Source organism: Palaemon carinicauda, chromosome 36 (assembly GCF_036898095.1).
Source record: "Palaemon carinicauda isolate YSFRI2023 chromosome 36, ASM3689809v2, whole genome shotgun sequence".
Lineage (NCBI taxonomy): Eukaryota > Metazoa > Arthropoda > Malacostraca > Decapoda > Palaemonidae > Palaemon > Palaemon carinicauda.
This window is the reverse complement of record NC_090760.1, coordinates 72,282,791-72,305,290: the sequence shown is the minus strand read 5'-3', so window position 1 is coordinate 72,305,290 and position 22,500 is coordinate 72,282,791. Positions and strand designations below refer to the sequence as shown.

General features: G+C 37.5%; 1 long non-coding RNA gene and 1 pseudogene across 1 annotated transcript in view; one reads left to right on the top strand and one right to left on the bottom strand.

The window, feature by feature from the left end:
- Window positions 1–419, bottom strand: part of LOC137628260 (uncharacterized) — a 97,216-nt pseudogene extending 96,797 nt beyond the window's left edge.
- The window catches only part of LOC137628465 (uncharacterized), a 186,882-nt gene that overhangs the window by 112,264 nt on the left and 52,118 nt on the right, over window positions 1–22,500 (top strand). The window lies entirely within an intron of this gene.

Genomic DNA, 22,500 nt, shown 5'->3' with positions numbered 1-22,500 from the left:
ACCAACCTCCCAGCGATTGCAAAATAGTCCAACAAAACATAATAAAATTCTTTTGTAAAAAATTTATATTTACTCGCATCACTAGAAAAATTTATCATAGACTTATATACTTCCCAGCGATTGCAAAATAGTCCTACAAAAAAATAAGAAAACTTTTATAAAAAAATTTAAATCCTCTCGCATCACTAAAAACAAAATATTTCATAGACCTACCTACTTCCCCGCGATTGAAAATAGGCCTACAAAAAATAAAAAAAACTTTTTTATAAAAAATTCAAATCCAGTCACATCACAATTTTGTTTTCATAGACCTACCTACCTCCCAGCGATTGCAAGATAGTCCTATCAACATGCCCCGAACACTTTCCAGAAATACTTTCGTTGTCCTTCCTCGCTCAACCGCGGTCAGCGACGAACTGTCGCTCTTGTGTGGGTAAGAATGAAAACTCTCTCTCTCTCTCTCTCTCTCTCTCTCTCTCTCTCTCTCTCTCTCTCTCTCTCCCCCTGGTCGGCAGCCAATCACTGCTACTCTGGATTCCGTTGGATGTCATCAACGCCTACAACATAATACTCTTCGGCTACGGGAGCCTCGATCCATTTGCATACGCAAAGGATTCATAGGACGGAGACAGGTTAATCACTTCCCTTTCTTCTGAGTTTTTTCTTTTTACCTTAACTGGAATATCTCGGTCTACAGATTGCAACGCACCTTACGCTCTCTCTCTCTCTCTCTCTCTCTCTCTCTCTCTCTCTCTCTCTCTCTCTCTCCGATAACAGAAAGACCTGTTCAAGTTTGCCTTTGCACGTTTCATATTGTTAAAGTTTCTCTCTCTCTCTCTCTCTCTCTCTCTCTCTCTCTCTCTCTCTCTCTCTCTCCATAACAAAAAAACTTGTTTAAGCTTCCCACTGCACACTTCATATTGTGAAAGTTTTTATGTCATTGCTATCCTCAACTGTTTGTATATAAACTTTTCATGTTGCGTTAAAACCTAGTCGAAGTAATTGTTATTATTATTATTATTATTAACCAAGCTACAACTCTATTTGGAAAAGCAAGATGCTATAAGCCCAAGGGCTTCAACAGGGAAAAATAACCCAGTGAGGAAAGAAAACAAGGAAAAAAACTACAAGATAGATATATAAAATACACTGAGGTTTCTTTAAGTTTTCTGCGCTGTGTCCGTTAGCAAGTTATTTTGTTATAGTTAATAGCTACAAAATAATAGATCTTTTACTTATTTTTTAATAAAATGGTGACTTGAAATATTTCGAGGTTTTTTTTTATAATAATCCGCGATGTGTCCATTAGCAAGATGCTTTAAAAATTACAGTTGCTGTTTGCTACAGGAAGATGTAGATTTTATGCTTATTTAATTAGAAATTGGATTTAGATTGATTTTTTTTTTCAATTAGATTTGCCATAAAAAAGATTTTTTGAATCAATTTTCATTATCATCTTCTCTTACGGCTATTGACTCAAAGGGCCTCGTTAGATTTCGCCAGTCGTCTCTATCTTGAGCTTTTGAATCAATACATGCCCATTTATCATCTCCTACCTCACGTTTCATAGTCCTCAGCCATGTAGGCCTGTCCTTCCAACTGTTCTAGTGCCTTCTGAAGCCCAATTGAAAGTTTGGTGAATTAATCTCTCTTGGGGAGTGCGAAGAGCATGCCCAAATTATCTCCATCTACCCCTCACCATGATCTCATCCACTCGAGTAATCTCTCTTATAGTTTCATTTCTAATCCTTTTCTGCCATTAAACTCCCAGTATCCCTCTGAGGGCTTTGTTCTCAAATTTACAAAATCTGTTGGATATTGTTTCATTGTCATACCATGACTTATGTCCATACAGTAACACCGATCTCACTAACTGATATATAGCTTTATTTTTATGTGTAATTCAAGGAGCAATTTGATTTCCAGATTTTACTTAATCTAGCCATTGTCTGATTCGATTATTTTGAATCTTTCATTAAACTCACATTCTAAAGATCCTGTATTGGAGATCATAGTTCCCAAACATTTAAATAATTCCACCTCATAGATCATTTCTCCTTCCAGTGATAATTCATCTTCCATTTCTTTTATTTATCTTGAGTCCAACCTCATATGATATTTCATGCATTCTGGTAAGTAAGCTTTGCAAGTCCCGTGGTGTTCTGCTAATAAGGACATTATCATCAGCATACTCTAGGTCAGCTAATATCCTGTTACCAATCCCCAACTGTTCTATGCCTTACAAAATCCACGAGGAGGATAAACAACATAGGTGACAACACATTCCCTTGGAATTCTCCACTGTTCACAGGATATTCGTTTAATAGGACTCCATTAACATTAACTTTGCATTTGCTTTGCTCATGAACAGACTTAATCAAATTTACATATTTGTGAGGAACTTCTTAATAACGCAGGACTCTCCACGAAATTGGCTGGTGCACACTATCAAAGGCTTTTTCATAGTCCACAAAAGATATCAAAAGTGGATTTCTATATTCTACACATTGCTCTCTTAAAATGAAAATTTGGTCAGTACAACTTTTACCTTTTCTAAATTCTGCTTGTTCATCTCTCAGCTTGTCATCAATCTTTCTCTCTAGTCTCTTTAGAATGAGCATACTATATATTTTCATGACAACTGACGTAAGTGTTATGCCTGTGTAATTATTGGAATTAGTCAGATCTTTTTTTTCTTTTTTTTTTTTTTTGTTGTTGTCATTTTCACCAACACTCCTAGCTCCCATTCATCAGGTTTTGCCTCTTCAGGCCAAATTCTACAAAATAATCTTATAAGTATTCTGGGAGTCACTTCATTTTCGGTCCATATCATATCAGCAGTTATTCCATCGTATCCATTTCTCTCTATCTCTCTAGTTTTTTTTTTTTTTTATGATAGTTTCGACTTCAAACACACTGAATTCATTCATGGGCACATCAAGGCCTTCCTCAGCTTCAGGTTTATCTATCAAATTATTCCTTTCATATCTCCTATTCATGACCTCACTTAAGTGTTCCATCCAACATTGCCTTTCTTCATCTTCTGTTGTTATAACAGATCCATCTCTCTTTTTGATGGGTATATGCTTCTTCTTCTTCTTTGCCCCAGTAGAGATTTCATTAATAATTTTATGAGCAATTCTTACACCATAACCACTCCCTGAATTCATAACTTCGTCAGCCTCATCTGCTTTACTGTCTAAATATTCTCTCCAGTCATTCCTGGCTTTTCTTTTGACTTCACTATCAATACTGGAATACTTAGCATGCTCTACCTTGTAATTTTCATTACTTCTTAGAGAACAGTCAACTTGTCTCTTGTCTGCTTTCTATAGTATCCCAAGTATCATTTGATATCCATGGTTCTCTCCTTGTAACTGCGTCCCCCAAAACTTCACTTGTATCAAACCTAGTTTTACTTTTAGGCTCAGTGTTTTTTTTTTTTTTTTTTTTTTTTTTTTTTTTTTTTTTTTTTTTCAAAATAAAAATTTTCATTTCCGTGTGACATGAAAAGAAGAAAATATCAAACTGGTTAACATATAAAAACTGGTTAACATATAGAAATCAGACACTATATCAGTTTAGTGAGATTGGTGTTACTCTATGGACAAGAGTCGTAGTATAACAATGAAAAAATCTCCAATAGATTTTGTAGATTTGAGAGCAAAGCCCTCGGAAGGATATTAGGAGTTGAATGGCACGGCAGGATTAGAAATGAAACTATAAGAGAGATTACTCAAGTGCCATATGTGGATGACATCATAATGAGGGGTAGATGGAGATGTGTTGGGCATGCTCTTCGCACTCCCCAAAAGAGATAGGTTCACCAAACTTTCAACTGGGCTCCACAAGACACTAGAAGAGCTGGAGGACCCAGACCTACATGGCTGAGAACTATGGAATACGAAGTAGGAGATAATGAAGGGAGAAGTATTGAATTAAAAGTTCAAGATAGAGACGACTGGCTAAATCTAACCGAGGCCCTTTGCGTCAATAGGCGTAGAAGGAGATGATGATGATGATGATGATGATTCCACAGCTTCATATAGTAAACGCAAAAAAAAAAAAAAATAGATTTGTATCTCTGTAGCTGCTACTAAGTAAACAAATGAAAAACCCACACAAAGAAAAAACCCACAAAGAGGGGATAAGCAACACTCGATGGTATTTAGCGAGGCTCAGAACGGAAGCACATTTGACATTTTTCGGATAAAGAAAGTCGTGGCTTCTGTCTTATCTCTGTCGTTTTGATATCGTCCGCCTGTTTTTTGTTTTTTTTCGCTGGCTCATTCTTGTCTTTTTTGTTCTCTCTCTCTCTCTCTCTCTCTCTCTCTCTCTCTCTCTCTCTCTCTCTCTCTCTCTCTCTCTCTCTCTCTCTCTCTTTGAATCATAAGTTTATATATTTGAAAATCTAAAAACCGGTAGAGCAATAGATTTTTATATTTTGGCTGATAATAATAATAATAATAATAATAATAATAATAATAATAATAATAATCTCCCCTATTTGATAAAGAGCAATATACTACCGCTAGAGAGTTATAGGGTCCTTTGACTGGCCAGACAGTACTACATTGGATCCTTCTCTTTAGTTACGATTCATTTTCCCTTTGCCTACACACACAGTGAATAGTCTGGCCTATTCTTTAAAGATTCTCCTCTGTCCTCATACACCTGACAACACTGAGATTACCAAACAGTTCTTCTTCACCCAAGGGGTTACTACACTGTAATTGTCCAGTGTCTACTTCCTCTTGGTAAGGATAGAAGAGACTCTTAAGCTATGGTAGGCAACTCTTCTAGGAGAAGGACACTCCAAAATCAAACCATTGTTCTATAGTCTTAGGTAGTGCCATAGCCGCTGTACCATGGTCTTCCACTGTCTTGGGTTAGAGTTCTCTTGCTTGAGGGTACACTTGGGCACAATATTCTATCTAGTTTCTATTCCTCTTGTTTTGTTAAAGTTTTCATAGTGTATATAGGAAATATTTATTTAAATGTTACTGTTCTTGAAATTAGTTTTCCTTGTTTCCTTTCCTCACTAGGCTATTTTCCCTTTTGGGGCCCCTGGGCTTATAGCATCTTGCTTTTCCAACTAGGGTTGTAGCTTAGCAAATATTTATTTATATATATATATATATATATATATATATATACTATATATATATATATATATATATATATATTACATATATATATGTATAAATATAGATATAGATATAGATGATTATAGATATATATGTATACATATATATATATCCTATATATGTGTGTGTATATGTATATGTATACTATATATATCCTTTCCGGTCACACTCCGGTAGGAGGTATTATTATTTGATGTCTCCCTTTCCCTTGGGTAGAGGTGAGAGTGAGTAGTCATACCTTGGTGAAAGAGGTTGTGGTTAGAAAAGAAGGTCGGGATAGGAAGAGTTAAACCTGCACGCACATGTATGTGTGTGTGCATACCTATCTAAATATTTTGCCGTCATTTTTGACCGGTCGTGCACACTAATAATAATGATAAAAGCTAAAAAAAACATTAAACCCAAATCAGAACCCAGACCCCAAACCCAAAAAACAACCCATTCTTGAAAGTAATAATAATAATAATAATAATAATAACTAGCGGAACCAGAGTAGAAATTATATTTTCAATACTATTTATTTTGTTCCTAACCTATACATGTTTGAATGAAATGTGATAAGATTTGACTTCTATATTTATTTAAAAAAATGAGCAATACGTGTATTGGGAAAACTATATAAGATTTGCGTTGGTTAAGTAATCAAAGTCTAATGTGAATTTGTAAGAGTATACCATGAGATTATTTCCGTTTTCTTTAAAGCGTGAATTTGTAATAGTATACCATGAAATTATTTCCGTTTTCTTTAAAGTGTGACACAAGATAAATAACACCCACGCTATCGTATTAATATATAGATAATAATAATACTAATAGTAATAATAATAATGATAATAATAATGATAATAATAGCAAAAAGAGGATAATAAATCCCCTATATCTGCTCTATTACAACCAGAACACCCCCCTAATCCCACCCCCTTCAAAAAACAGCAACCCAATCTTGAAAACAGAGACCCAACCTTGGGGAAATACCTTCCCCATGGGGAAATACCGACCCCATTTAAAACGATGGAAGATACGGTTTTTCTTCCAAGCGAATCCCTTTTTACATCTTTCTTTATGTCCCTAGGGAACACATACGGGAATTCTCGCCCTCTGGGTCGCGGTATGGGCGGTGTGTTGTGAGAAGGAGACGGGGGGGGGGGGGGGGGAGGCTAATAAAACTCCCAAAATCGATACCCCAGGGGAGGTTTGCGTCTTCCCCCAACCTCCAACCCCCCTGTGGGCCAGGTTCGTCATCAGAATGATCCTGAGGATTTTGCTCTTGTGTGTCTGTTCTCCCTCGGGAGGACCTACGTCAGAAAACGAAGGTGGGAGGGAGAAGGGAGGGAATGTGAAAAAGGGGTATAAAGGGAGATTGAAGGGGGGAAGGGAGATTGAAGGGGGAAAGGGAGATTTGGTGGAGGGAGATTGGGTGGAGGGAAAAAGTAAAATTTTCTTTTACACTGATGATGGTCAACGAAGAAAGACAAATCGTTAATTTTAAGCAGTAGATAGAAGGAAGGTGAAGATGGGGAATGAGAGAAAAAGAATAAATGATTGATTGGTTGAAGAAAGGAGATGGAAGGGAGGGAACATTATTGACGGTTAGTGAAGACCCAGAAATTGAGAGAGAGAGAGAGAGAGAGAGAGGAGAGAGAGAGAGAGAGTCAAAATGGTGGTAATTGAGAAAAGTATGCAGAAGATGAAGTGAAAGAGTTAATGTCAAAATACTGATGTTGCTGGTACAAAAGAAATCACCTGCTGAAATCAAAGAAGATGAACAGCTAGATATTACACATAAGAGAGGTACACTGTAGGTAATGTCTCCTTGGGGGGGGGAGGGGGTTCACGTGTCTCCTCTCATCTTCAGGCAAGAAGTGGATGAATATAAGTAGGGCTGGCGCTATCACCGATTGGTCCCTGTGAGCGGAGGCACAATGAGTGAAGTCAATACAAGTTGAATTTACGTAATGAAGTCAAATGGAAGTCAAGAAATGTTACTTCATTTAAATGGCTAGAATGATGCAAATGAACTCATTTTATTTATGAAGTCAAAGAGGGAAGTTAATGAATATAGTCTTCAGTATTTGAAGTCACTCGTGGATGTCCAATTTAACTAACACAGAAAGACACTTATTAAGTCATTCGGTGAAGATTGATTGATTGATTTAAAGTTGAAGACAATGAAAATTGCTTCAGTCTGACCCCCTCCCCATAATTGATGTCATTGAATGAAGTCAGTGATAGTTGACTTCAATATGAAAGGTATTCTTTCAGTTGGGAAGCCTGAAGAACTCATTCAAATTTGACGCCACAAAGACTGGCGATCTGCTGGACTATGGTTCGTGACCCGTTCAGGCCCGATAGTTTCTTGTAGTGTCTGCAACCTCGCCATTCTTGTGAGCTAAGGATGGTGGGTTTGGCTGGGGAGCCTATAGAACTACCTTCTGAGTCATCAGAGTCCTAGCTTGAGTGGAGAGTGGTCTTATTATTATTATTATTATTATTATTATTATTATTATTATTATTATTATTATTATTATTATTATTATTATTATTATTATTACTTCCTAAGCTACAACCCTAGTTGGAAAAGCAAGATGCTATAAACTCGGGGGCCCCAACGGAAAATAGCTCAGTTAGGAAAGGAAACAAGGAAAAATAAAATATTCTCAGAACAGTGACATCATCTAAATAAATATTTCCTATATAAAGTATAAAAACTAACAAAACAAAAGAAAGAAGAAACTAGATAGAATAGTGTGCCTGAGTGTACCCTCAAGCAAGAGAACTCTAGCCCAAGACAGTGGAAGACCATGGTACAGAGGCTATGGCACAATCCAAGACTATATGGTCAGTCTCTAGGGCATTCTCACTGTCACTCACCTCTGCCAGTCATGAGTTATCTTTAAATCTATACAAGGGAAGTTGTTGATTGACAAGAATCATGACATCAAGTTCCAAATGTTTATCTTTTATAGAAATAACTCGACATCAAATCTTATATAGAAATAATTCATTGACATCAAAGGTGTTAGACTTCAATGCAAAAGCTATTCAGGTACAAATGATGTCAATATCTGAAATAAAATAAATAATAAAAAATGTCACTTAACTCACAAAGGAAAATGCTTAAAAAAAAAAGTACAATACTACACGTAATGAAGACACAATATGAAGCCCAGAGAAGAAAGCGCTAAATACTGTGATTGCTGTTGGGTAAATGAAGTCACGGAGGTAGGTCCGAGGAAGAAGATGTGCGTCAGAACGAAGGTTCTCCCCTCAGTTTTATAGCCGGGTGAATTTACAACTCCACCTTTTGCTCCTTCCCGAAATCAATGGTTGGCGACACTATATCATTCGAAGGAGGGGGAAAGGACCCCTGATGGATTTATACTTCTCTGAAGTTATCTTTTTGCTGTATTTTCTATATAGATGTGCGTTGTGAATAATTTGCGCGCGCATGATTTTGTCATTCCTTGTATGCGTGGTGGGTTTGGGCATGCTGTATATATATATATATATATATACATATATATATATATGTATTTATATATATATATATATATATTTATATATATATATATATATATATATACATATATATATATATGTATTTATATATATATATATATATTATATATATATATATATATATATTTATGTACATATTTATATATATATATATATATATATATATATATATACTGTATACATATACAGCATATGTGCATAATGTTATGTATATATACAAATAAACATTAAGCTATTTACCCATATAGAAATGGCTCGAGGGGAAAAAGAACACATTAACAACTGCCACATTCATCCTTGAAATTCTGAATAGCTGCTGAATCCCCTGTCACTTTATGCAACTTCACGTAAGGATCATCTATAGCACGGCGAGCTGTCCTACACTCTTCCCACCATTTGCCCAATCTTTCACATATGAGTGTCATCCTGGATAGAAGGGCTCTTCCTTTCCAACACATCTTTCCCAAGATCTATCCAGCCTTCTCTGCAGGCAGTTCTGATATTATTTAACATATCACATATTCTTTCCACATGGCCAAACCACTTCTAAATATCTCATCCATACATTTGCTTACACTAACATTCTTTAACTACATATCCACATGTCTAATCCTATTAATTCTCGTTACAACAAAAAGTTCATTTCAAAAGCTTGATGTTTTTTCTTCACTTAAAGTCAACATAAATAAGAAATTCCATCATACATCCCCACCGTGACTCTCAGAGAGAATTCAATGCTCGCCCAATCTATTATACACATTCTGCTAGCCTTCTTGCTTCAGCTGTGATGTGCCTTATCTCTCATCTTCCCATTAAAACGCTTTATGTCTTTCAAATGATTAAACGAATAAACTACTTCCATTGTTCTTCCATCCCTATAAAATATTCCTGCTCAATCTTCCTTGTTTAAATCTTACTCTCTCTCAATTTTTTTTTCAGCTTTTACTTATTCTAAACACTTTCAAACTTTTACCATCTTATGCAGTTTGTTTTCACTGTCGCCATTCAGTTAGAACAATATCCTCTTTAAACCCCAACCACAGCTCATTTTACTCTTAATCTTTCTCAATTATTTTTCAGTTTTTACCGATTTTAAAGTTTCAAAATTTTACCAGCTCATGTAGTTTGTCTTCACTGTCACCATTCAGTCAGTACAATATCTTTAAACCCCATCCACAGCTCATTTTAATCTTCATCATCATCATCTCCTCCTACGCCTATTGACGCAAAGGGCCTCAGTTAAATTTAACCAGTTGTCTCTATCTTAAGCTTATTCAATACCTCTCCATTCATCATCTTCCACATCACGTTTCATAGCCCTCAGCCACGTAGGCCTGCGCCTTTCAACTCTTCTAGTGCCTAGTGGATCCCAGTTGAAAGTTTTTTGAACTATTCTCTCTTGAGGAGTGCGAGGACCATGTCCAAACCATCTCCATCTACCCCTTACCATGATCTCATCCCCATATGACACTTGAGTAATCTCTTATAGTTTCATTTCTAATCCTGTCCTGCATTTTAACTCCCAATATTTTTCTGAGGACTTTGTTCTCAAATCTACAGAATCTGTTGGAGTTTGTTTCATCACCATACCATAACTCATGTCCATACAGTAACACTGATCTCACTAAACTGATATATAGCCTGATTTTCATTTGTAATTTCAGGAAATATTTCAAATTTTATTTAACCTAGCAATTGTATGACTTCAATTCCAAAGACCTTGTATTAGAGATCATAGTTCCTAAACATTTAAATGATTCCACCTCATTAATTCTTTCTCCTTCCAATGATATTTCGTCTTCCATTACATAATCCGTTCTCGTCATCTCCGTCTTTCTTCTATTTATCTTGAGCCCAATCCCTTGTGATATTTTATGCATCCTGCTAAGCAAACTTTGCAAGAACTCTGGCGTTTTGCTAATAAGGACAGCGTTATGAGCATACTCTAGGTCCGCTAATTTCCTGTTACCAATACAGTCCAATCTGTCTCCGCCATCCCCAACTGTTCTATGCATTGCAAAGTCCATGAGGAGGATAAATAACATAGGTGACAACACATTTCCTTGAAGTACTACACTGTTCACTGGAAATTCATTTGATAAGACTCCGTTAACTTTAACTTTGCACATGCTATGCTCATGAACAGACTTAATCAAATTTACATGTTTAACAGGAACTCCTTGATAACGCAGAACTCCACAAAATTGGCCGGTGCACACTATCAAAGGCTTTTTCATATTCTACACATTGCTATACAACATGTCTTAAAATGAAAATTTGGTCAGTGCAACTACCTTTTCTGAATCCTGCTTGCTTATCTCTCAGCTTTTCATTAATCTTTCTAGAGTCGTTAGAAAAAGCATATTATATAGTTTCATGACAAGTGACGTAAGTTTGATGCCTCTGTAGTTTTTGCAATCAGTAAGATCTTTTTTGCCATTTTCACCAACACTCTTAACTCCCATTCATCAGGTTTTTCCTCTTCACGTCACATGCTATAAAATAATCTCGTAAGTATTCTGGGAGTCGCTTCATTTTCGACCAATATCATCTCGGCTGTTATTCCATCGGATCCAGGGGGTTTTCATATCTTGAGTTTTTTAATGATAGTGTCGACTTCAAACACACTGAATTCGTTCATGGGCACATCAAGGTCTTCCTCAGCTTCAGGTATTTCAATTAAATTATTCCCTTCATATCTTCTATTCGTGACCTCACTAAAGTGTTCCATCTAAATTTGTCTTTCTTCTTCTTCTGTTGTTATAACAGATCCATCTCTCTTTTTAATCTTAACTTTTGCAGATAGTAGGTTGGTCAGGGCACCAGGCACCCGTTGAGGTACTACCCCTAGAGAGTTAATTTGCCCTTTGACTGGCCAGACAGTACTACATTGGATCCTTCTCTTTGGTTATGGCTCATTTTCTCTTGGTAAGGGTAGAATAGACTCTTTAACTATGGTAAGCAGCTCTTCTAGGAGAAGGACACTCCAAAATCAAACCATTGTTCTCTGGTCTTGGATAGTGCCATAGCCTTTGTACCATGGTCTTTCAATGTCTTGTAATAGAGTTCTCTTGCTTGAGGATACACTCGGGTACACGATTCTATCTTATTTCTCTTCCTCTGTTTTTTTAAAGTTTTTATAGTTAATATATGAAATATTTATTTTTAATGTTACTGTTCCTAAAATATTTTCTATTAATTAATAATTAATTTTCTTGTAGTTTCCTTATTTCCAATCTTCAATAGGCTATTTTCCCTGTGGGAGCCCCTGAGCTTATAGCATTCTGCTTTTCCAACTAGGGTTGTAGCTTAGCAAGTAATAATAACAATAATAATAATAATAATAATAATAATAATAATAATAATAATAATAATAATCTTTCTCAATTTTGTTTTCAGATTTTACCTATTCTAAACTTTCAATCTTTTACCAGTTTATGCAGTTTGTCTTCAATGTCACCATTCAGTCAGTACAACATCTTCTTTAAACCCTAACCCCAGATTATTTTCTTAATCCACAACTCGCCTCGCATCATCCCATTCATAAAAGCACTGAACCATCATGGAGACATAACACATCCTTCTCTTTAGTATACTTCCACACTATACAAGTCACTCAACTTCCTACATAAGCTAACATGTTTTGTTTTCCTTCCTCCATAAAAAGTTTATTTGGTCACAACTATACATGCGTTTGTTAAAATAGATAATTTGATTGATAGATAACTGTTATTATCTATAGAGAGAAAGATGAAGAAAGGTGATTTAGTACCTCGAGAACAAGACCTGTTTCAGTTGACTTGGGAAGTGAATTCTGCACCTGGTAATCTGTCAACTCACGAATGCCGCAGCCTGATCATCTACTAGCTTACCGATTTTAAGTTTTTTTTTTCTTGGGGGGGGGGGGGGGTTGCAATGCCTAGCCACAAAGCCTGCCCCCCCCCCCCCCCGGCTCTGATGTTCCAATGGGCTTCTGTGACAATCACGTTTGTCATTTGGTACCCCAAATTTAACATTGCTTAAACGATATATATATATATATATATATATGTATGTGTGTATGTATATATGTATATATATGTATGTATATACATGTATATACATATATATATATATGTATATATATATATGTATATATATATATATATGTATACTGTATATATGTATTTATACATATACAATATATATATATATATATATATATATAAATATACACACATATATAGTCACCTATGTTGTATATCCTCCTTATGTATTTTGTAACATAGAACAGTTGGGGATGGCGGAGAATGATTGGACTGGATTGGTAACAGGAAATTAGCGACCTAGAGTATGCTGATGATACTGTCCTTTTTAGCAAAACTCCACAGAACTTGCAAAGCTCGCTTACCAGAATGCATGAAATGTCACATGAGATTGGGCTCAAAATAAATAGAAGAAAGACAGAGATGACGAGAACGGAGTATGCAATGGAAGATGAAATATCATTGGAGGGAGAAAGGATTGACGAGGTAGAATCATTTCAAGTATTTAGGAACTATGATCTCCAATACAGGGTCTTTAGAATTAGAGTTTAGTGAAAGATTGAAAAAGCAAATCAGACAATGGCTAGGTTAAGTAAAATTTGGAAATCAAATCACCTGAAATTACATATAAGAATATCAGTTTAGTGAGATCGGTGTTACTGTATGGACATGATTCCTGGTATGACGATGAAACAATATCCAACAGAATTTGAAGATTTAAGAACAAAACCCTCAGAAGAATATTGAGAGCTGAATGGCAGGACAGGAGTAGAAATTCAACTAAAAGAGAGATTACTCGAGTGCCATATTATGTGGATGAGATCATGATGAGGGGTAGATGGAGATAATTTGGGCATGCTCTTCGCACTCTCCAAGAGAGATTAGTTCAACAAACTTTCCTACTGGACACCACAAGGCACTAGAAGAGTTGGAAGACTGAGACCTAGATGGCTGAGGACTATGAAGCGCGAAGTACGAGATGATGAATGGAGAAGTATTTATTTAAAACCTCAAGATAGAGACGTCTGGCGAGATCTAACCAAGGCCCTTCAAATATATGCTTTTATATATATATATATATATATATGAATGTGTATGGGTATATATATATATATATATGTGTGTGTGTGTGTGTGTGTGATTACGTACCAATGGTTATATGTTCAATTTGTAGTGATTCTTTTCCTGAGAGAGAGAGAGAGAGAGAGAGAGAGAGAGAGGACGCAATTTGAGGCTGGTTGGCTTTATGACATCTGTGAGAAGAGAGAGAGAGAGAGAGAGAGAGAGAGAGAGAGGGGGGGGGACGGTGTTGTGGGACAGTCGACTCAGACAGGAAGTTTAAAAGCAACCTTGAACTTCTGTGGGTGAGTCTCGGATTATGCCCTCCCTCCCCTAGCCAATCCCCACATTACAGTAGGGGGGGAGGGGGGATATTTTGAGGGGATGTGACTCTTTGAAAGGCCTCCTCTCGCCCCCCCCCCCCCACCCTCTCCCCTGCAAAACTACTCCCGGTTTTGCTAATTTTCTTCTAATGGTGTTTCAAATTATTTTAAGATGCTTTGAATACCTAAGGAATTTGGCAAGGTTTAGTCAGCTGATCTCTCTCTCTCTCTCTCTCTCTCTCTCTCTCTCTCCAACTGAAATGAAGACAAAATCCTTCACCTCTCTCCTGGGGTATTGCCGCATTAGAGAGAGAGAGAGAGAGAGAGAGAGAGAGAGAGAGAGAGAGCGCCTCATCCCCCAAGAATTCTACCCCCTCCCCACCTCCCCATCGTGGCTAGCCTGCTATCAAACGTCTTCCTCAAGATTCTTGTGTAATTATTGATATAGTCTTTTTATCCTCCAATTCCCCGACAATAAACGGGTTTTTTTAATCCCAAAATTCCAAACTACAAAAAGGTGTTGATTCCCAAATTCTGCACTAAAGATAGTGCCTTGATTCCAAATTTCCCACCAAAGGTAATGTCCTGATTCCAAATTTCCCACCAAAGATGATGTCCTGATTCCAAATTTCCCACCGAAGATAATGTCCTGATTCCAAATTTCCCCACCAAAGATGATGTCCTGATTCCAAATTTTCCTCCAAAGATCGTGTCCTGATTCCAAATTTCCCTCCAAAGATGGTGTCCTGATTCCAAGTTTCCCATGAAAGATGATGTCCTGATTCCAAATTTTCCACCAAAGATGCTGTCCTAATTCCAAATTTTCCACCAAAGATAGTGTCCTGATTCTGAATTTCCAACCAAAGATGATGTCCTGATTCCAAATTTTCCACCAAATATGGTGTCCTGATTCCGAATTTCCTACCAAAGATAGTGTCCTGATTCCAAATATCCCTCCAAAGATGGTGTCCTGATTCCAAATTTCCCGCCAAGATGATGTCCTGATTCCAATTTTCGCTCCAAAGATGATGTCCTGATTCCAAATTTCCCACCAAAGATGATGTCCTAATTCCAAAATTCCCACCAAAGATGATGTCCTGATTCCAAAATTTCCTCCAAAGATCGCGTCCTGATTCCAAATTTCCCACCAAAGGATGTGTCCTCATTCCAAATATCCCTCCAAAGATGGTGTCCTGATTCCAAATTTCCCACCAAAGATGGTATCCTTATTCCAAATTTCTCACCAAAGATGGTGTCCTGATTCCAAATTTCCCACGAGAGATGGTGTCCTGATTCCAAATTTCCCACCAAAGATTGTGTCCTTATTCCAAATTTCCCACCAAATATGGTGTTCTGATTCCAAATTTCCCACCAAAGATGGTGTCCTAATTCCAAAATTCCCACCAAAGATGATGTCCTGATTCCAAATTTCCCACCAAAGATGGTGTCCTGATTCCAAATTTCCCACCAAAGATGGTGTCCTGATTCCAAATTTCCCACCAAAGATTGTGTCCTGATTCCAAAAATTTTCCTCCAAAGATCGTGTCCTAATTCCAAATTTCCTACCAAAGATGGTGTCCTAATTCCAAATTTCCCACCAATGATGGTGTCCTGATTCCAAATTATCCATATAAAAATCTCTTAAGTCCCTAAATTCCCCAACAAAAGAATGCTCTGATCCGAAAGGTCTTTTGATCCCAGTATTCCTCATGAAAACAGGACCCTTTCGGTCCACAAATTCCCCAACGAAAACAGAGTATTTTGGGTCCAACAATATCCACGAAAACGTTGTCTTTGGCTCCACAAATTCCTTCTCGAAAACAATCTTATAGTTCACCAAATTCTACACGAAAACATTTGGGTAAAAAATTCCCCCACTATTAGCAGGGCCTTTTGGGTCTACAAAGTCTCCCAGAAAATATGATATTTTGGGTCCAGAAATTCCCACGAAATCATTGTCTTTGGGTTCATAAATTCTCCACGGAAGCAGGGTCTTTTGTGGCCCAAAATTTCCCGCGAAAATAGCGTCGTTTGGATCCACAAATTCTCCACGAAAACAAGGACTTTTTTGCCCGCTAAATTCCCCACGAAAATAGGATATTTTGGTCTGCGAATTCCACTCGAAAGGAGAGTCTTTTGTGCACCAAATTCCTCAATAAAACAGGGTCATTCAGGCAAATTCACCACGAAAACAGTGTATTTTGGTTCCCAAAATTCCCCATGAAAACACGGTATTTTACTTCATTAAATTCCCCAGGGGAAAACAGGATGTTTTGAGTCCACAAATCCCCATAAAAACAGGGTCTTTTGGATCCTCAAATCCACAGGAAAACAGGGTCTTTTAGGTCTCCAAATTCCTAATGAAAGAAAAGTTCGTTAGGTTAACATATTCCCGACGGAAACAGGTTCATCTGGTTCCCAAAATTCCCAACCAAAACAGAATCTTCACATTCCCCAAATTTCCCAAGAAAACCCGTTCTTCTTGTTCCCTAAATTCACCACGAAAGCGAGATCTTTTGGGTCCTCAAATTTCCCCAAAAGACAGGCGTCTTCGTTCCCCAAATTCCCCACAAAAACAGAATCATGTTCCCTAATTCCAAAAGAAACCAGGATATTTTGGCTCCCCAAATTCCCAACGAAAACAGGTTCTTCATGTTCCCCAAATTCCCCCACCAAAATAATTCTCCCGAAATTTAAATCCCCATAAAATCAGATTCCAACCTCCCGAACACAAAAAAAGTCCACACAAAAAGGGAAAAAAATCATCTGTTGGTCAAATTCACCCCTAAAGAGACCCTTCCTAATCGAATTTGGTTTCTCATAGACGTCTTAATGCAACGGATTATCCAGAGAAAATGGATTGTGGGAGTCCTGAAAGTCGGGTGAGCTTTTAGTGATGAAGATAAGTCTGATTATCTGCCAAGATGGAAGGACACTATAGCGACCTCCCTCTCTCGCCCCATCTTGATACAGAGGGGGCCTGTGAATAGGAAACATTTAGTTTTATATCAACAACAAGCAAAGCATGAGAAAAGGTTTGAGGCATGATGAGCTGAATATAAAAGCTAGGAGAGAATGTCAAAGCTTGTGGCGTTACTCATTTTTTTCCCCCCGTTCTTACAGCTTCCGGTCTTATTTTGTGTCTCACACTGAAAATTTGCTCTCTGACATTGTTTGTCAACTGTAATGGTTATTACAGATACCATTTCTCTGTCCTCTCTCCCATTTATTATTGTTCTGTTTAACATTAGAATTGAATCTAACCTCTCACATCCATCAACATTTTTCGCGTTCAGTCTCCTTCAAACGTGACTTATTGCGGTAGGGTGGTTAGTTAGCCAATTATGGTTCTAAAATATTGTATTATTTGATTAGATATTGTAAGTAAATAATTTGATCCCCAAATGAAGATTAGTTCACCAAACGTTCAGCTGTGCCCCACAAGGCACTAGCAGAGTTGAAAGGCCCAGGCCTACATGGTTGAGGACTATGAAGCGCGAAGTAGGAGAGGATGAATGGAGAAGTATTGAATTAAAAGCTCAAGATAGAGACGACTGGTGAAATTTAACAGAGCCCCTTTGCGTCAGTAGGCGTAAGAGGAGATGATGATGATGATGAGTATTTAAAGCCTTATTTGGGGCTTACGTATTCTTATGGGGGATATCGCACTACTATGAGATTCAGGGCCTCTGTAACACGGTTTTTTGGACTTTGCTCCTTATCAAGGCATCGGATGTAGCTGAAAGTTGACATATGTATATTTTACAACCACACACAAATCTTGTCAGCATTTTCAATAACCTAAACCCGATACTTTTAATTTTTATAGAGTAAAAATGATCAAGTCGACGCCATGGCCAGTGATAACGAGCCAAGAGTCGAAAACATTCATTACGTAAGCAATGTAAACACCTTTTGACAAAATTTTGCCCCGCCCATCCACCGGACACCCATTCACCTTCTTCCATCGGCTCTGGAACCCATAACAGTCAAGAATGGCTAGCAGGATTTGGAATTGCCCCTGTGGTTGCAAAACTGCATTTATCTTACGACTTGCAACTTTATACAGTCAAGAGAAATCCCATGGCCATATTTACTATAGCCTGAATAGGTAATTATTCAGTTTCTAGTTTAAATCTAATGTTTATGGTCTGATTTGTATTTAGCGTAATATGATTATAATACTTGTAATGTCACTCAGGCTTTTGAACATTTCCATTAACTATTCACTATGCCACCAAGAGAGAGAGAGAGAGAGAGAGAGAGAGAGAGAGAGAGAGATTGTATGTAAACAGTCTTGATATAACTATTTTTGTTAAAATGAGAATTTTGTGCTAAACTCTCCATCAGACCAACGGATCATCCGATATAATTTTTTTTTTCCTTCTTCTTAGGCCGTACGACCGTGTTGGCTATGTTTTGGGCATGACTGCATTTTGTAAATAAATCATGAATAGTTTTAGGAGTTTTATTTGTACATCTTATGGGAATTTATAGGAGTAAAGTGAACATAATTCATTTATCCTTTAAAATAATTACTACATGTAGCAAAACAAATAGTAGTAAAGATGATAATGCAATGAAGGAATGATACCAAACTTTATCTTTAGCATCAACATCGGCAATAACATACCCAGTTGCCATAAATTTGTCAGCTTAATGAAATAGCCTATCATCTAATATAAAACTTAAATTCTGAGGAGGCCATGGCTTATTGCACAGTGAAAAAAAATGACACAGACTTTATGAATGGCGGAACGATACATAAATGTGGGTGGGGTATCTGTGCTAGCGTAGTAATACTACTGTAGCATTAGTGCCGCAACAGTAGTATACATGAATTAAACGTTTAGGCCAACTGCTGGGATCCTTGAGGATCATTTAGCACTTCTTACAACTACTCGAGAAATAAGTTTTTATAGCCAGAATTTTAATTTTCTGATCCAACAATGCCCATGATAGCCTTCAGTGTTATCCAGAATTATAACGAGGCTAAAGTGGGTGGAGCCTCATGAAGTCATCATTCTGACGATAATTATTGGTGAAAGTTTAAAGCAAAATACAGTACCGGCTATTTTTTTTTTTTTACAGTAAATAGATCGGTAGATAGACAATAAATAAAAATTGCTTGACATTGGATATAGCAGTTATCAAATCAAGCTTGTCTACTACGTTTTTGAAAATTACCAACTATTCCCTACACCTTGTCAGTCTGATTATGAGCTATAAAGTAGACTGTAATTTCTTAGGAAAATTATTTTGGGAGTTAGACAAATAATCGAAGTGTTTTTGTATTTATTAACATATTTTGTTCGTTTGTTCATTATGACAATTCTCAGTGGAGAGGTTTCAGAGTTCATAAAGGTGTACTGCTTTGCTTTTATTTACACTTTGGTGTTATTGTTGGCAGAGGTATAGCCTTCGTTACGTATAACCAATCATCGGTCGAGAAAGAGAGAAGAAATGCCGTCATAAGTTACGTAACGAGTGCGTTCGAAACCTTTTCTCTGAGTAAGTTGGCCCGTCTTCAAAAATCGTCACTTTTACTTAATAAAGTACCAAATTTATTCAACCTACGTAATGCAGAATATAGTCAAAATTTATGTGTAGATATAATGTGCATTCTGAATAAGCGTTATATTTATGAAATTCATAGAAAAAAAGTTATTGCGAAAAAACCGTGTTACAGAGGCCCTGAATCTCATAGTAGTAGATTTGGTTGACTTGATATGTTCAGTTAATGATCCTGTACTGATACATGTACAGCTCTTGTCCTCTCCTCCACGAGATGTCTCTCTCCCTTCCTAGATTCTATTTCGGCCACTGGTTTACCTCATTATTACAGCACTGGGCTTGCATTCACGATATCAAGGCCCAATTCCCACTTGATATCATCCTAGTCAAACCAGATTTAAAAGTATTAGCTGGGAGTGATAAAGAACTGGGCTTCATACTACCCAAGCTGGCAAACTTGTGCACGTCTTTGGCTCTAGTTATTGGAACCACGGTTCTGACCCTTTCTGGGAGTGTTTAAGAACTGGGCTCCATATTACCCAAGCCGGCAAACTTGTGCACGTCTTTGGCTCTAGTTATTGCAACCACGGTTCTGACCCTTTCTGGGAGTGTTAAAGAACTGGGCTCCATACTACCCAAGCCGGCAAACTGGTGAACGTCTTTGGCTCTAGTTATTCCAACCACGGTTCTGACCCTTTCTGGGAGTGTTAAAGAACTGGGCTCCATACTACCCAAGCCGGCAAACTGGTGCACGTCTTTGGCTCTAGTTATTCCAACCACGGTTCTGACCCTTTCTGGGAGTGATAAAGAACTGGGCTCCATACTACCCAAGCCGGCAAACTGGTGCACGTCTTTGGCTCTAGTTATTCCAACACTGTTCTGACCCTTTCTTACTTGTGCCATTAGGGCTTTTGTTCTATCAAGCTCAAAAAAAAGGTACTTCCTCCTCAATGGGGGATTTGTAACACAGATAAGACTGCAATTTCAATTGTTCATCATGTACTCTACATGAATATAGTATTTGTGATTACGTTAAAAGTGGTAAGGTTAAAAATTTGGAGGCCTAAAAAGATCTTTTTACCTAATATTTCTTACTTTTGTTATTGACCTGCCTGTGTCACTACAATTTGTAGCAATTTATTTTTTCTCGAATGGAAAGTAAGTTTACTAACAAAATATTCATCTTAGTGCTTGGACTTTTGCAGCGAATTTGATAGTTGATAAGTTACTTGGTTACATCAGTGAAATGACATCAAAATAAAACTGGGTCAGCTATCTAGTACGTTGGAATTACATCTATTCTGGTTATTATTGGATGAACTAACAGCACTGAACTTGATATAGATAGGAAGATGTCTGGTCAAGACTCGACTCGCATATGTTAATCTTCCGTAGAGCAATATTATCACAATAATGCGTAGAATTTTAGTAGGAATTTATCGGGGAAAAAATTACCAACTTATAATTATGAACAGAGAATGTAAAGGAAGCAGACTAATCTAATATGACCCAACTCAACCTAGCTTAGTGAATAAACCTAATTTGGTTTTCGTTGTCATAACTGAGGCAGCTGAAGTTGGCTATTGTCGGTATAGAGTGACCAAGTCAACCCAACAAATGGTTATTTAAGTAAATAATTGTTAGGAACAAAGAATGATAGAAGCAGACTAACCTAGCAGGATTCAACTTAGCCTAGCTTAGTGAATAAACCTACTTAGGTTTTTATTGTCATAACTGAGGCAGCTGAAGTTGGGTATTGTCAGTATAGGATGACAAAGTCAAACACAAAAATTGTAAATTTTGGAAAAGAGTTGTGCGAATACTCAAATGTCGAGTGGCAGGCAATCAAAACCCCACTTAATATAGGTCAGCATGTAGTTTAAGTCAAAGTCGGATTTTGTAAGTAGTATACTGAATATACTGAGTAGTATGCTCAGTATAGGGTGACTAAGTCAAACGAATAACAGTTACACTTTAGAAGAGAATTGTGCCAATAGACAAGCGTCACTATGCCAATAGTCTCTGTGCCAATAGTCAAGTGTCGCTATGCCAATAGTCATGCGTCTGTGTCAAGAGTCAAACGTCTCTGTGCCAATAGTCAAGCGTCTCTGTGCCAATAGTCAAGCGTCGCTGTGCCATAGTCAAGCGTCGCTATGCCATAGTCAAGCGTCATTGTGCCAATAGTCAAGTGTCTCTGTGCCAATAGTCAAGCGTCACTGTGCCAATAGTGAAGCGTCTCTGTGCCAATAGTGAAGCGTCGCTGTGTCAATAATCAAGCGTCTCTGTGTCAATAGTCAAGCGTCTCTGTGCCAATAGTCAAGTGTCGCTGTGCCAATAGTCTAGTGTCACTGTGCCAATAGTGAAGTGTCACTGTGCCAATAGTGAAGCGTCACTGTGCCAATAGTCAAGCGTCTCTCTACCAATAATCAAGCGTCTCTCTACCAATAATCAAGCGTCTCTGTGCCAATAGTCAAGCATCTCTGTGCCAATAGTCAAGTGTCGCTGTGCCAATAGTCAAGTGTCACTGTGCCAATAGTGAAGCGTCGCTATGCCATAGTCAAGCGTCTCTCTACCAATAGTCAAGTATCTCTGTACCAATAGTCAAGCGTCGCTGTGCCAATAGTCATGCATCTCTGTGCCAATAGTCAAGCATCGCTGTGTCAATAGTCAAGCGTCTCTGTGCCAATAGTCAAGTGTCGCCTTGCCAATAGTCAAGTGTCTCTGTGCCAATAGTCAAGTGTTGCTGTGTCAATAGTCAAGTGTGTTTGTGCCAATAGTCAAGCGTCTCTGTGCCAATAGTCAAGCATCTCTGTGCCAATAGTCAAGTGTCACTGTGCCAATAGTGAAGCGTCGCTATGCCATAGTCAAACGTCTCTCTACCAATAGTCAAGTATCTCTGTACCAATAGTCAAG